The sequence below is a fragment of the Mesoplodon densirostris genome, chromosome 6, assembly GCF_025265405.1.
Source record: "Mesoplodon densirostris isolate mMesDen1 chromosome 6, mMesDen1 primary haplotype, whole genome shotgun sequence".
Taxonomy (NCBI): domain Eukaryota; kingdom Metazoa; phylum Chordata; class Mammalia; order Artiodactyla; family Ziphiidae; genus Mesoplodon; species Mesoplodon densirostris.
The window spans coordinates 76038370-76053409 of NC_082666.1; the positions used below are offsets into that span (position 1 = coordinate 76038370).

The 15040-nt window shown below is 41.4% G+C and overlaps 1 protein-coding gene across 1 annotated transcript in view; it reads left to right on the forward strand.

The window, feature by feature from the left end:
- The window catches only part of PGM5 (phosphoglucomutase 5), a 202840-nt gene that overhangs the window by 125054 nt on the left and 62746 nt on the right, over positions 1-15040 (forward strand). The window lies entirely within an intron of this gene.

The following is a 15040-nucleotide window of genomic DNA, read 5'->3' on the forward strand; positions in this document are numbered from 1 at the left end:
AAACTATCATAATAGGCTATACTTGGCCTTTAAGAATGTTTAAAACTCTTATGTGACTTCTTATTATTCACTTGTATGGAAGCATCCTCTTTCTCCTGTGCTCTGCTAAAGGTGAGATGGTTTGTGTCCTGTCTTGCCTTGAGACTCTTTGGAATTCACTTTATTTCCTGTGACCTCAGATCTTTTTTTTTTTTTTTTTTTAAGTTATGCTGTAGTTTCCTGGCCTTTTCTTATTACTGGGATGGAAGTGACATTCTCTTATAGATTTCCACATCCTAAACAGAAGTGCAGAAGTGGAACTCCAAAAGTAATTTCTTAATAATTTCTCCTATTCTCAACATTCCCCTCCTTGATAAATTTTTACAATTAGGACCTAAAAGATCTTACATCAAAACTCATTGATATCTCTTAAGTCTCTTTTAATCTGCATTTCTCCCCTCTACATTTTCTCTTTCTAATTTATTCATTGAAGAAACTGGGTCATATGTCCTATAGAGCTTTTAACAGCTTTGATTTTTTTTTTTTCTTTGCGGTATGCGGGCCTCTCACTGCTGTGGCCTCTCCCGTTGCGGAGCACAGGCTCCGGACACGCAGGCCCAGCGGCCATGGCTCACGGGCCCAGCTGCTCCACGGCATGTGGGATCCTCCCGGACCGGGGCACGAACCCGTGTCCCCTGCATCGGCAGGCGGACTCTCAACCACTGCGCCACCAGGGAAGCCCAACAGCTTTGATTTTAATGTTAATATCTTCATTTTCCTTTCTAATTTGTTTACATAACGTATAAACATATAACAGATAAAGAAAAGCTATTGATTAATATGCCTTTTCTCTGGTTCACAGCCACCTTAACAGATTCTATCATTAATTATGACATTTTCTTTTCTAAAAGGTCTACATTTTTAGGTATACTGTCCTATAATTTATGACTAAAGATTTTTTGTGTTTTCTAATATTTAGACCTTTTATTTCATATTCTTATGGCACTAGCTGCAATCTTCAAAATAATATTAAATAACAATTGTGATAGTTCATGATTTTAATGGAAATCAATTCAGTATTTTACCATCTATTTTGATGATTTCTTTTTAATATTGGTAAAATCCCTATCATGCTTATGTAGTTTTGTTTCCTATTCTAATATTTCTTAGAATCATATTATAAATGGCTGATGGAAGCTGCCCTTTCAGAATCAAGTGATATATTAATGTTTTTTCTCCTTTATTATGTTAATGTAATGAAATATGATTGATTTGCTGATACCAAACCATCCTTGAATTCCTAAGAATAAATCTTATTTGGTCATGCTTAAACAGATTGCAGTAAAACCACTCTAATTAGTCATAATGACAGCATTTCAGGCTATGTCAGGGTTCCTGAAGGAATTTTCTCCTGGGAAATTTTCTCCTTTTACCAAAATCAGCTAGATGTTAATAGCATTAATGGTGCAGAAAGGTTGGCAGGCACCTTTTTCTCCTTGGAAAAAGAGAGATCATATCAAGCTCTCTCAATTACTACTGTTTGATCTCAGAACTTATGGATGGCAGGTCTGCTTGGGATAGTTGAAACTGTTATACTTTTTCTCTGCTGAGGCCCTAAAAATAGGTGTTCTGTGTATCCTTTTTGGTGTTCTGTGTGTCTAAACCAGTGACCGTGACTCAAAAAATCAGGGATTGGGGCTTCCCTGGTCGCGCAGTGGTTGAGAGTCTGCCTGCCGATGCAGGGGACGCGGGTTCGTGCCCCGGTCCAGGAGGATCCCACATGCCGCGGAGCGGCTGGGCCCGTGAGCCATGGCCACTGAGCCTGCGTGTCCGGAGCCTGTGCTCCACAACGGGAGAAGTCACAATAGTGAGAGGCCCGTGTACCGCAAAAAAAAAAAAAAAAAAAAAAATCAGGGATTGTATATTGTATATAATAATTCTGCCTGCTGGTTATTAAAATAACACAAATCTAGCAACTAGAATGGAAACTGATAAGTCCAGGTTATCTCTCTCTCTCTCTCTCTCTGTCTTTATAAACATTTGTTGAGTGCTTACAGTAGACCATAAATTTATAGTCTTTAAAATTAAAGGATAAAATATTATATGTATGGGGCTTCCCTAGTGGCGCAGTGGTTGAGAGTCCGCCTGCTGATGCAGGGGACATGGGTTCGTGCCCCGGTCCGGGTAGATCCCACATGCTGCGGAGCGGCTGGGCCCGTGAGCCTTGGCCACTGGGCCTGCCTGTCTGGAGGCTGTGCTCCACGGCGGGAGAGGCCACAGCAGTGAGAGGCCCACGTACCGCAAAAGAAAAAAAAAATAATAATAATATTATATGTATAAACCATATTATACCATTAATAACAAATGTTTGCTGACTTCAATTTAATAAACATTTATTCAGTACTTACAGAGTACAAGGCTCTGTATTGGATGGTATGTAGAATACAAAAAAGACCATACCCTTAAGAAATTCAAGATCTTTAGGGTACATAGTTAGAAAGATGCACAGGTGAGTTTTCTACAAAGCAGAAACTTTAAAGTTCCACAATAGAGGAATAGAAAAAGTGCTTTGGGAGATGAGAAAAGGAGAAAGTGGTTTGGAACTGGAGGCTCAAAGCAGACTTCCTGGAAGAGATGGAATTTGGGTAGTTCTTAAAGAATGGGAAGGATTTGCACACATAAAGATGAAAGGACAGAGCCTTGTCAGATGGGGGCAGCAATGTCAAGAAAGGAATAGAAGTGGGAGACTAGGGGCCATGTGTTGTAAGTAGCCAGCTGTTCAGTTTGTCTAGAGAAGTATTTTCCAAATATGAATCAAAACTAATCTGGGGTCATGAGGTTGGTATAGTTGTGAACAGCTTTTTAAGAAAATATAATAGGCTAGAAACTATCAGAATGCATTGTATTTAGGAAAGGTAACTGTTATTTTGAGAAATATTTGTATGTAAATATGTGCACAGGTATCTACGTGTTTGCTAGATCTCACAGTAAAATGTATTTATTGTGGGTCATGGCCAAAAGACTGAAAAAGACTGGTCTATATCAGGGGTTGGCAAACTTTTTCTGTAAAGGGCCAGATAGTAAATATTTTAGGCTTTGTGAACTGAGAGGCTATGTACGGTCTCTTCCGCAGTTACTCAACTCAGTAATTGTAACACAAAAGCAGCCATAGACAGTACATAAATGAGTAGGGCTGTGTGCCAATAAAAGTTTACTTACAAAAATAAGCCTAAGTCCAAATTTGGCCCATGGGCTGTAGTTCACTAACCTCTGACATATAGCGTAGGGTAGAGAAGGGAGTCCCAAGAAACAGTCTTGGAAATACCAGTGGGGAGGGGCTCATTTCTGAAGCCCTTTGCCTGCCTAGCTTAGACGTTAAGACTTGACTCAACTGGAAGTAGGAAACCATGGTCTTCACAGGGGGGAGGTCTGCTTGCAGCCACTTTCCAGCAAGCTTTGCTTTCAGACTGTTATGCTGATTGCAACGTGTAGCCTGCACTAGAAGGGACTTTTAAAAGCCTCTCACTGTTATATTTGCTTGCCATTTTCCTTTCAAGGAGCATAAGAGATTTTTCAATGTGTAGAGCTCTAAAGGTATTGCCCACCCCCACCATTCTTCAAGTTCTGGCGACATTGGCCTGATTTGCCAGATGAAGCTCCTGAACCCAAGTAGTTAAGTGACTCACCCAGGGCCCCAGAGCCTGGAAAAGGCCTCCACTTGAATTAAATTACAGTTGGACTAAAAGACAGGTCTCCTGCCCTACGGTGTATGCTGCTTTCCACTGTGCTGATCAGTCTTTCCCATGAAAGCAATGGCTAACTCCATCTCTCCAGCACCCGACAGTGAATGACTATTAGAAGGCCTGAGGAACTGGACCACTCAGTCTTGGAAGGAAAAAGTGGATTCATGCTGTTCCTTATTAATGCCAGTTCTTGGAGAGGCACTGAGCTGAATGTGTAAGAATCACCTTGGAAGCTTGCTAAAAATATAGATTTTCTATCCTACCCTTGCTTGGAATCCCTGGCAAGGTGGAGCCTGAGAGTCTGCATTTTAAGTAAGTATCCTCATGTAATTCTGATGTGCAGTCAGGAGTAGGAAATGTTGCTGTAGTGAAAACCAGTATTTGTTTTTCATCAGGAATGGTAGAAAGAGTGTGTCTGAGATGCCACACCAACTTTGGTTCAGAAAGTCTAGAGGCCTGGAACGTGAGGCTGATGATTACATTCAAGACCCTCACCTGCCACCTACAGACAAGCCACATGGTCCCTCTGACCCCTCACAATTCCAGCCTGTAAAAATCATCTGATCACAGGAGCTCCCCATCTACCTTGGGATATAGTTCTCAAAATCAAGTGGGCTAATTAAGGAAGGAGAAAGCAGAGAGATGGAAAGATTTTAGACCTGAGACTAGGGAGACACTTCGAAAACTTATCAAAGCTTTCTCTAGTGGAGGCCTTTTTCAGTGCCCCTGGGGCATGGAGCTGTGTACCAACTAGTAAGCATAGTTTAGTGCCAAGAAACCTTGAAAATATGGATCTGCCTCAGGCTCAGGAATGCCAAGCTTTTTGCCCAAGAGAAGAAGGATATACCCTGAGTGGAAATTTCCCTCAGGGGAAAATCAGCCGGCATCTTGAGCTCCCAGAACTTTCCAAGGTAACAAGCTGGTGATAGGATCAGTGTTCAGGCTTCTCTCCTGTGGAAAGGTGCAGGTCCTGGACAATAGGAAGCCTATATTTATTGCTCTGTCAAAGAACCAAGGTCATTTCAGAAGCCAAATCATCTTTTGTGCTAGAACCAGATATTCATCCACTTCCTGGGAAGGGCTTTGGAAAACTCTTTTCTGAGAGAAAGAACATTTTACAAATCCTTAAACAGAAGAAAACTGTTCATCTAAATGGCATTCTGGCTAACTTTCTCAAGTTCCAAATTGGAAGGAATCTGGACTTGTTCCCATACACAAAAGGGGATGTACTAAAATACTAAAACTAAGAGCTAAAAACCCAAAAACTTTGAGGTTTGGGGGCAATTTGTTGATGATGCTCTATTGGTTGCCATCATTGTCATCAGTTTTGTAAGAAGTCATACCATCTGGGGAGTGTTTGAATTATCACGCCAAAGCTTGTCCCTTTACAGGTAACATAAAGAATTGCTCTGTTTGTGAATGCCTGGAAGACCTCCAAGCTGACCACCATCTTGAGTATTACTATTACTTTTGTTATGTATTTTTTAAAAGTTAATGTCAATAGCCATACAAATTTGCCAGATAAAATCAGGCAATACAACAATGTTTTCTCTTTCCAAGAAAGTGCTCTCTGTTGAGTTCTTCACAATAATAACAATTATCTTTTTAAATGAGCACTTAGTATGTGCTGGGGGCATTGCTAAGCGTTTTGTATACATCCATCTCTTTCTGGAAATTTGGAATTGAATCCAGGTCTCCTGGCACCAACATGGCTTGTCCCTCATTATCACACCAACTTTTTTCACTGTGAACTCTGGAGTACAGTCTGGTGCTCTTGACATTGGCTATTTTTATATCTCTCCAGTCTCTAACACAAAAGGAAGAGGCCCAGAGTATGTAGGTGTTTCATTCACAGGAAATCTCGAGTATCTTTCCAGTCTTTTGAGATTTTTCTGGATCCCTCTGCTTGCCATGCAACCGTAAGTGCCCTGAGGACAGGCGCCATGTCTCTCTTGCTCAGCTCTATTTCTTATATATATGATAGGCTTTGACTGATTGTGGGTTGGATGGAAGGATAGAAGGAAGGAAGGAAGGAAGGGAGGAAGGAAGGAAGGGAGGGAGGAAGGGAAGAAGGAAGGAAGGGAGGGAGGAAGGGAGGAAGGCTGGAAAGATGGATAGAAGGAAAGAAGGGAGGAAGAAACAAAGAATTTCCATTTTGGTATTTCTTCTTTGCCTTGTTAGTAGTTATATTTTTATCATTCTTGAGTGGTTGTATTTCTGGAAATCTGGGCATTAGGGTATCCCAGGATTTGGGAGAATTCATAAAAACAAAACCACATAAATATAGACCAGTTGGAAGGTGGTGAGGAAGGATTTTATGAATGATATTAAAATTGGAATTATATAAAATTTTGAAATAAACTTTTGGTACTTTCAATTATCACATCATTATTAGCACAAATTAAGAGCGAGCAAGGTGCTTCTAGGAAAATTCATTCCCAAGACCTGTGTTAATGAACAGATTAAAAAATTTAAATCCTGTTAAGTATTTATAATTCATTTTATTAACATTTATTTCCTGGGGGGGAGTGGAGGCTGCTGACAATTACCTGTAAATAACCGTGTTCATTAGTGGCTAGGTTCCAGCTTTAGTGATCTTTTGTATATAAAGGTCTTCTTACAGCCTTTAGCAGAGACATGCTCTGCTCTATTGTCTTACGGTTTATATTACTGACTTACTCTCTGGTTGCTTTATGAATGGACATTTTATTTTCCCTCACAGTTAAACAGTCTATAACACTTTCAAGTTCCATACCTACTTCTTCATCTGTCTTTCACACGTGAACTATGTACATCCTAACTCAAGATTAGGTTCACAGGAGTGCTGTTGAATATTGAATAGGCTTCACTGTCTCTTATTTATACAGTTATTTTTATTTAAGGCCAGATTTTTTTAAGGTACAATAAAGGAAAGCTTTAGTTCATTCCCTATTTAGATAATCACTAACTCTACCTTTGGCAGTTTTCACATCTGTCTCGTCTCTAGGCCAGAGAAGGAGGCCCATGTATCTGTGAATTTCAGATTATTGAGGTTCTACCACATTTCTTTCTCTTATTCCTGGCCGAGTTGGGTAAATTTGGCTGGGTAGCAGATGTGACGTGAGGAGGCTGCGATGACAGCCTTATCAGCACTAGGAGAGCAATTTCTCTGCTGGGCAAGTCGAAGCAGGCTGCGTGCACGTGTGCAGTTCAGTCTAGGCTGGGCCAGAGCACAGCGGCGCTGTGATTGACACTCCCCAAGAGCCTCCTCGTAAACTCTGAAAACTGAAACTCTCTTCTGGACCCTCTACAAACTCTCAACCCCTGTGCTGGGAAAGAGAGCTCCCACCTGGAGTGGAAAGAATGCCTCCATCAAAAACAGAACCAAACCAAACCTTTTCTTGGGGTCGCCACAGTTCCAGCTCCACTGACCCTTTCAATGATGAAAAGTGTGGCAAGAGGGGGTGTTGTGTGACACCAAAGTGTGGAGCAGAAAGAAAGGAATGGGGCCTCCCTCTGAGGCTGCGTCCACACTTACCCGTGCATTCTGGGACTGTGGATCCTGGGAAATCATTCTTCAATCTTCACGGATTGAAGAATTCCAAACACACTAAGGGTTTCCTTTCACAGTGTCTGCTAGGGGACTTTTAACAAGGGGGCCCATCCCTTGGTATTTAAGATGCAGTCCCTAGAGTTGTGCTTTGAGGCTTCCCCTGCTGCTCTCTCCCAGGTAGCCCCACTGAGAACAAAGTACAATGCCTAAAGAGTGACAGGTCCTCAACCCTGTGGTGCAGGCTTTAAACCTGCTGGAGAGATTTCTGCTTCAGCTTATGACCAAGCAAGGAATAATTCTTAGAGAGTTGTGTTGTTCCCATGAGCACTGGAGGCAAAGAAATGGGATGGGACCTATGAGTCAGGAGGTCCCACTGCCCTGTACCTTGGCTTGCTCCCGTGAGGGACGAGCATCAGCTGGCCAGCCCTGACATAGGGAACGCTTTGTCCTCCTCTGGGATAGATGAGATAGATGGCCTGGCTGCTGTAGGGCCTGTGTTAGTGAAACAGTGCTAATACTTGTTATTTATTGAGCATCTCTTGAGTGCTAAGTACATTCTTAGGGCCTCCTAGATGTCATTTCACTGAGACTTCTTGACTCTGAAATGAACTAGGGACCATAGCGACCACAGATAAGGTAATGGAGGCTTAGAGAGGAAAGTTGAACCACTGGCCAAGTTCACATGGCAGAGCCAGGATTCAAACCCAGTCTTACTCTGCTGCTCCTGTTTAAGGACAATGCCAAAGATGTCCTTTTCTCCCATCTGGTTAATTCTTTTAGATGGGGATGGGATGCACGCCGGGGATGTGGAAGAATGGTGTCATGTAAGCAGCACAGCACCAGGAGATGACAGTCCCAGTTAGACCCAGATAGACCTTGACTCCCACTCTCTGTCAGTGAACTTCCTTACACAGATCACTTCTCTGGGCCTCAGTTTCCTCATTTATAAGCTGAATCTGTTCAGTGGGATGATCTATAAAGGTTTTTTCCCATATATCTTTTCAGGTTGCTTCTAGCTTTTAGTGAGGAGTGAATCTGATGAATCACACTACATACTAGAGTGTCACCTCGTCATTCATTTACTCATTCAGTGAAGGTTTACTGTGCACCTTCTATGAGCCAGGGCCAGGATAGAATGATGAGTCATTTCAGATATGGGTCCTTCCCTCATGGAGTTTACAGCAACGGTCAGGATATTAGCCAAGAGCCCTGCTGCATTATTATGTCGAACACTATTATTATTAATCATCATCATCATCAGATTTATTGTTACATAGCATTGGGAGCCCGTATGCCCACAGCACAGCGCGAGCTACACTGTCGGTTACTGCCGTCCTACCTTGCTGAGCTGACAGCTGGCTCTGACCCGCTTACATGCAGGACAGATTTGTTTTCCAATTGCAAACATTTTAGAGCATTAATTTTTTAAGAAGCATTTCTTTTTTGTTTGTTTGTTTTTGGGTTTTTTTGCAGTACGCGGGCCTCTCACTGCTGTGGCCTCTCCCGTTGCGGAGCACAGGCTCCAGACGCGCAGGCTCAGCGGCCATGGCCTCTCCTATCGATTTACCCTTTTCATTTACAAATGAAGTTTTCATTAATTTGCAGTGAAATTCTTTCCATCCTCTTTGTATCCACTCAAGGATTTGTCTTTTCAAAATAGTGAAGTCATGAGGGAACACTGGGAGGCACCCCTTGCAGGGAATCGGAGATTTGAGAACATGCTATTGAACTGTGACAGGTTGTTGTTTTGGGTTGTTTTTTTTTTTTCCGTGTCTCAAACTGCTCATGTTCAGCTCTTTAAATCTGGCCAAAAGCAGGGCTCATGGAAAAATTGTCAATTTTCCATGCTTAAAAAGAAATGCTTCTTGGGCTTCCCTGGTGGCGCAGTGGTTGAGAGTCCGCCTGCCGATGTAGGGGACACGGGTTCGTGCCCCGGTCCGGGAAGATCCCACGTGCCGCAGAGTGGCTGGGCCTGTGAGCCATGGCTGCTGAGCCTGTGCGTCCGGAGCCTGTACTCCATAACGGGAGAGGCCACAACAGTGAGAGGCCCGCTTACCACAAAAAAAAAAAAAAAAAAAAAAATTAGATAATAGATGTATAAAGTACTGAGTGAAGTGCCTGGTGCCTTGCTGTTATTCTTCCAAAAATGGAATTTATCTTGCTGTGTAATTCTGCATCAAGTATATAGATATATTTCCTATCATTTCTGGCTCTAGGAAATATGTGTGCTTAGGTATGTGCTGTATATGCACATATCCTGAAAACCGTCAGGAGCCTCTTTGAGCAAGTGGCCTTCCTTATCAGCTGGCCAGCCACCTTGGTATGCATGGGATGGAGAGGTTTCCTGGGATATTGTTCATTTCCTGCTAAAATGGGGAAAGTCCCAGGCACACCAGGATGAGTTGGTTACCCCACATTTGGCAAGGCCCTCACAAGATTTCCAGACAAAAGGGGTGGGGGAAAACCATGATACTGAAGCTGGCTCCAGTGAGAGGGCCCCCCCTGACTAGGGCCAGGGGCATCCATCAAACTAGAGACCAATGACCACTTTCCTTTAGTGCCAAATTTGAGCAAATAGAGGAAGAGGCCTAATTCACTACCCCTAAGTAATCTGCCCCTGATATGGGACTATTTTGAGTAGGCTTCTCTTAAAACAGTGGTTCTCAACTGTGGCTGCTCATAAAAATTACCCAAGGAATTAAAAAATATATATACTGATGCCTGGGTCCCATTGCCAAAACTTCAGATTTTATTGGTCCGGGGTGGGGCCTGAGCATTGGTATTTTTAATAAGTTCTTTAAGAGATTCTAATGGGCAGCCTGGGTTGAGAACCACTAACTTATTTCTAGCTTGGAGTTGGCAACAGGTGCATAATGATTTGTGTTTTCCCAAATGACAAATTAAGACTTTCCTGATCTGAGTTTCAGCTGAGATGACTTGATCTTTTAGTAACATGTGTGGTGTTTTATTGAGTTGATTTGCCCGTGCTGGCATTTCCATTTGAGGAAAATTCCTTTGAGATTGAGTACTCTTTTTTTCCCCCATTTCTTTTATGTCAGTATACTTACTGGTGTACTGCCTAGCTCAAAGTAATATGGTTTTAAAGCTTGAGAAAATTCAAAGTCTAGTTTTGGGGAATAGAAGAGTGGGGATGTTTCTGATAAGAAAAAAATAGACCTGTTTTTGGTGTCAGTTTTTCCTGGAGTTGTGGCAGGGAGAGCTGAGACCCTTCCTTCTGGTATCTGGGTGGGGATGACTGCTTTTCCAGGCTGGTCAAAGCAAGTCTGAGTGGGCTTCGGGCTGGGCTAGCCTGGATAGAGGAAGGACAGTTGAGTGGTACTTACGGGCTTTGGAAATATGGGTTAAAGCTTCTTGCAATGTTCTGAACCAGGTGGCAAGCTCTGGCTGCACCACCAGCCAGAAATCCAGAGGAAGCAAACTTCAAAAATTGTACTGTGTTATTCAATGCTAAGGAGAAATGAGCTATTAAGACATGAAAAGACATGGAGGAACCTTAAATGCATATTACTAAGTGAAAGAAGCCAAGCTAAAAAGTCCAATTATATGATAATCTGGAAAAGGCAAAACAATAAAGATAATAAAAGGATTAGTGGTTGCCAGGGGCTACGAGGGAGGGAAGGATGAAAAGTCAGAACACAGAGGAGTTTTAGGGCAGTGAAACTGTTCTGTATGATACTGTAATGGTGGGTATATGTTTGTCAAAACCCATAGAATGTACAACACCATCAGTGAACCCTAATGTGAACTGTGGACTTTGGGTGATGATGTGTCAGTGTAGGTTCATCATTTGTAACAAACATCCCACTCTGGTGCAGGATATTGATGGTGGGGAGATTGTGTTTGTGTGAAGATAGGGACTCTTATGGAACTCTCCGTTCTTTTCATTCAATTTTGCTATGAAGCTAACATTGCTCTAAAAAATAAAATCTATTAAAAATTGTACAGGCAATAGTATGCATGTATAAATATTAGTGCTGAAGAACTTTTTTCTGGAATCTCATGTTTTAAAGATGGAGCAGCTGTGAATATATGAAATGAGGAAGTAAAAGAGCTATTTTATTTGTTTTTTCCCAAACAGCTGTTTAACTGTTCACAGAGTGTAGAGATTTTGCCTGGGAAGATAGGGGGTGAAACACAGGCTGAGTGAGCCCCTCTTTGTGCCCGGTCAGCAATAGTAGGAATGCCCTAGGGGCTATTGGGATGAATCTGAAGCTTTGTCCTTGCTAGTGGAGTCTCCCTGTGAGGTGAACAAAACACATCCCCTAAGCCCAGCTTCCTCCAAGGCTAATGTTGACAGCTCAGCAGTGCACTGCCTTCCCTGTTCTCATTTTCTGTCAAGTCCTAAAGCCTTACAGTACATCCTGAACCAAATCCCAAAACCTGTGAGCCCCACGAGGGAGTCATATTCAGTCTCTATGCTCTAAATAGCTATTACTCAATCTAAGAAATGGGATGAGCAATAGGTTCAAAATTCATCACTTGTTCATCAGCAGTGTTGATCCCTTTAATATCCAGCTAACCCTTGGTAGATGGGGTTTCATGTTTTCAAATGTGAATTTGTACACACCGTTGACAACTTTAAAATTTTTATTTTTTTCTTATAATGAAAATAATATACATTTATTGTGGAAATATTGCGAAGGAAAAAGAAGCAAAACATCTGCAATTCTACTGCTTCAGAGATAACGCTGTTAACGGCTGGGTGTGTATCCTGTTGATAACCTGTGCACACACATAAATACATATCTAAATGTTTTTCTACAAAAAAAATACTGAATACTCTTTTTTGGTAACCTGATTTTTTTAACATTTATTAAAATTGGATGAACATCATTCCATGTGTTACCAAAGATTCTTATTCAGTATTTTATCTATCTACACAAGTTTTTGTATGGATTTTCCACAATTTCCTATTCTTTAACAGTTAGTATTCATTTTTCAACTTTCCCTCTTCTTTTAAAACAATTTTTTTTCCTTTTTATTATTCCTTCAACTTTCTCTCTTCTTTAAGCTGTTTTAGTGAATGTCCTTTTGACTAAAATTTAAGAAGTAGAATAGCTGGGTCCAAAGCTGGTTGCTATGTTAAGGCTGTTGATTATTATTGCCAAATTATTCCACCAAACTGTACACACTTACACTGGTACTTTGCTAGTACGAGGTGTTCCCCTGCCCCTAATGAACGCTTGCTAATTTGAAAGTCTCCAAATGGGATTCCATTTTATGGACTTTTCTTTGACTGAGGTGAGATTGAACATTTTTTCAAATGTTTCTGACTTTTAATATTTTTCTCTTGAAAATTGCTCATTTGTGCCTATCCACCCAGTTGTCTATTGGGGTTCCTCTTTTTCTGATTAACTTATAAAAACATTTCTAATATAAAGTCTATTAGTCCTGTCATATATAGTGTCAGCATTTCTTGCATCCATTTTCACTCTGTTTATAGTGGGGTTTTAGGAAACCATTTGATGCCTTTGTATTTTCTGCATTTCCTGTTGAATTTATCTTTCAGGGATAGGGCATTATAGTTCACTTGCCTTAAAGTTATTAAAAGGAGAGTTGTTTCCCCAAAGCCCCCTCTAAAGCACATTATGAGAGTTCAGTGGAGTCATGTGTGTGTAACTGCAAGTCATCAGTGTCTCCATCCCCACCTCAAACAGCTGTAAAGAGCACAGTTAGTTTTACTTGATCATTGGCCCCTTATGAATCTGGGCAATGTTTAACTTGTAGGTGAGAATATCCAAGCCAGTTCACAATTTACTATGTGGTTGGTGACAAAGGGTTGAGGTGGGTTTGTGTGGGGTTTTTTTTTTTTTTTTTTTTGATTCTGCTAAAATAACTTTATGTCTCTCTCCCCTAAATTATGACATCTTATCAGATGTCAGACTTATCAACCAATGGGTCTATCTCTAGGTAATGTAATCCAGCTGGAGATTCAAGGTATGCAAAGCCCATGTTTTAAAACAAAAAGGTATTTCTCTCTAGACAGTAAATAAAAGTGATTTTTTTCAGCTGGAAAAGGACAAAGGATTTTGAAATTATCCCACTGGGCAGGACTTCCTAGACTTGTTTTTTTGCACTAGGCCATGGAGCTAACCCAGCATCTTCCAAATTTCTTCCATTTTTGTAGCAGTGTGCAGAATTCCTTGGATGGGACTAGAGTCACTCCATGCTGTGATGATTAAAAGCCCAGGGTCTTCTCAGGCTAAAGACAGGCACAACCAGACATCTAAAAGTGTCATCAGCAGACCATCGATCGGTGTATGGAGGAGTCAAAGACTTGATCATTTCTCCTTTTAAGTATCTTCACTGCCCTCTCAAGGTTGTATGTTTTCCTTTTTGAGGAAAAACATTTAACATTTAACACTGCAAGTGTACCAAGAAGTATAAATGGTCCATAGCTTTGGTGAGAAGTTCTCAAAGTTGCCTAACTTAAGTAAGGTATTGTTTCAGTCCATTTTCAAAGTTTAAACAGCTTTGTGTCATTGGGTTTTCCTTTCTGAGTTTCTATGTTTCATAGCCCTGAAACCCAAGTACTGTTGTCCATTCTTATTGCTCTATTGCAAGAAGAAATGATCCACCCCCTGGTCCTAGTCTCCTGGTCTTGAGACATTGCTGTAGCTAGAGTCAGAGGATAAAATTAAATGAATGACTGAGAACAATTTGCCTCAAAGCACATATTGAGGAATCAGCACCAGGTTGGTACTTTATGTGAATTACCAATAAGATAAACAACAAGACAACCACTTGTGACATCTCAGTCGTTGATCTAAATACCTGGGCATATTTAGCTACTTCATCATGATAGTAACCCATGAGGTAGGGGCTATTGTCTCCCTATGTTACAGATGAGGACAACAAGTCACACAAAGGTCAGTGGCTGAGCCAGACTTTGAATGTGAAAAATCTGACTCCAGAGCCTACCCACTGAGTGTGATTAAATTCATATGACAACCCAACAAGATGGGTGATGGTGTCCCCATTTTACAGATGAGAAGCTGAGACTCAGAAAGGTTAACACCTTTGCGATAACTTCTCACATTCCGGGGAAGTAGAAGAGTTTAGTTTTAAACCCTAATTCCAAAGTCTTCCCCATGCTTTTCCCATTATATCACCTTTCTTACACTACAACACATTCCTTTGTATTCAGGACAGAGCTTACAATTAGCCAATAGACAGATGCTTAAATGAGCCTCCAACATATTCCTCTGGGTTCTTTTTGCACAGGAAGCTACCTGTTTAGCCTGCACACTTTATCGTGTGAATGCCACAATATGAGCTGCCTCTCTTTCTATGTAAATAGCTAGAGGAATAAGCTTCGCAGTTCCTTCCTGCCTCAGGGACTTTGTGCTTTGTCCCCAGATCTCTACATGGCTGACTCCTTCTTCTCAGGTATCAGCTCACATATCATCACTTCAGTGGGGCTGACCCTGACTACCTGTATTCGTTTCCTAATGCTGCCATAACAAATTACCAAGAACTAGGTGGCTTAAAACAACAGAAATTAATTGTCTTCTAGTTGTGGAGGCCAGAAGTCTAAAATCAAGGTGTTGGCAGAGCCATGCTTCCTCTGAAGTCTTTAGGGGAGAACCTTTCCTTGCTTCTTTCAATTTCTCGTGTCTTCCTGCCTTCCTTGGCTTGTGGCAGCATAATTCTGATCTCCACTTCTGTCTTCACATAACCTGCTCCTTTGGATTTCTCCTCTCTGTGTCTTCTCTTCTCAGAATACTTGTCCTTGGATTTTGGGCCCACCTGGATAATCCAGGCT